Below are 2,000 nucleotides of genomic sequence, written 5' to 3'. Positions count from 1 at the left end.
CATCTTTCTGGTAGTCTCTGCTTTCATCCAAGATCCATCTGATGTGAGCAGTGATAAACCTTGTTCTGCATCCCTTTCTGAATCTGGCTTGAACCTCTAGCAGTCCCCTGTCAAGGTACTGTTGAAGCCGTTTTCAATTCTCTTGAGCAAAATTTTACTTGCATGTGATACTATCCTATGATTTCCGCATTCCATTGGGTCACCTCTCTTTGGAATGGGCACAAATGTGGATCTTTCCCAGATAGCTGTCTTCCCAATGTATAGATGAGTGAGTGCCTCCAGTGCTGCATCAGTTTACTGAAAGATTGCATTCATTCCCTGAGCCTTGTTCTTTGCCAATGCCTTCAGTGTACATTGAACTTCCTTCAGTACCATTGGCTCATGAGCATATGCTAGCTCCTGAAACATTGAACACTCTCCATTTCTTTTTGGTACCGTGACTCTGTGTATTCTTTCCATCTTCTTTTGATGCTTTCTGCATCCTTCAATATTTTGCCCATTATTGTTGTTATTGGTAAGTGCTGTTGAGTTAGTTCCGACTAATAGTGATCCTGTACAGGATTTCCAAAGAGCAGCTGGTGGATTTGAACTGATGACCTTATGGTTTGCAGTCCAGTGCTGATCTTATAGTGCCACACCATAGAATCTTTCAATATTGAAAGTTGAGGCTTGAGTTTTTTCTTCAGCTTTTTCAGCTGGAGAAATGCTGGATGTATTTTTTCCTTTTGTTTTTCTAATATTTGCACATTTCATTATAATAGCTGACTCAGTCTTCTTGAGTTTCCCTTTAAATTTTCTGCTTATTTTTTAAAATTCTTCATTTGCTTTAGCATCTCTGTACTGGAAAGCAAGTTTCAGAGTCTCTTCTGACATCCATTTTGGTCTTTTCCTTCTTTCTTGTCTTCTTAATGACCTTTTGCTTTCTTCCAGTATGATGTTCTTGATGTCATCTGTAACTCTTCTGGTCTTTGGTCACTAGTGTCTAATGCATCAAATCTGTTCTTGAGATGATTTCTAAATTCAGGTGGAATATGTTCAAGGAGTCCTGGTGTGGTGCTGTGGGATAAAGCACTGGACCTCAAGGTTGAATTGAAACACAAAGTCGGTTGCTCTTTGAAAACCCTGTACAGGGTCATTATGAGTTGGCAGCCACTTGACGGCACTTAACAACAACAACACAAATGTTCAAGGTCATGTTTTGGTTCTCATGGACTTGTTCTAATTTTCTTCAGTTTCAGCCTGAACTTGATTATGAGCAATTGGTAGTCTGTTCCACAGTCTGGTGGTCTTGTTTTGACTGCTGATATGGAGCTTTTCCACCATCTCTTCCACAGATGAAGTCAATTTGATTTCTGTGTATGCCAGCTGCTAAGGTCCATGTCTTTTATATTGTTTTTAAAAGGTATTTGCAATGAACAAGTTATTGGTGTTGCAAAATTCTATCATGCAGTCTCCAGCATCATTTCTAACACCAAGGTCATGTTTTCCAATACTGATCCTTCCATTTTGTTTCCAGCCTCTGCTGGAATTATCAATACATCTTGATTGCATGTTTGATCAATTTCAGACTGAAGAAATTGGTAGAATTCTGCAATTTCATCATTACTGGCTTTAGTGGTTGGAGCGTAAATTTAAGTGCTGGTGGAATTATCTGGGCTTCCTCATAGGTGTATGGCTAGTATCCCGTCACAGACAGGGTTGTACTTCAACACAAATCTTGAAATTTTCATTTTGATGATGAGTGCAATGCCATTCCTCTTTCATTTGTCATTCCTGGCATAATAAACCACGTGATTGCCAGATTGAAAATGGCAAATACCAGTCTATTTCAGTTCATTAATGCCTAGGCTCCACCACACTCGTCTGTCACTTTGTCGTACTGTGGTGGCTTGTGAGTTGCTGTGATTCTGAAAGCTATGCCACCGCTATTTTAAATACCAGCAGGGTCACCCATGGTGGACAGGTTTCAGATGAGCTTCCAGACGAAGACAGAGTAGGAA

Source organism: Chrysochloris asiatica, unplaced genomic scaffold (genome assembly GCF_000296735.1).
Source record: "Chrysochloris asiatica unplaced genomic scaffold, ChrAsi1.0 scaffold00034, whole genome shotgun sequence".
Lineage (NCBI taxonomy): Eukaryota > Metazoa > Chordata > Mammalia > Afrosoricida > Chrysochloridae > Chrysochloris > Chrysochloris asiatica.
This window is presented reverse-complemented; position numbering follows the sequence as displayed.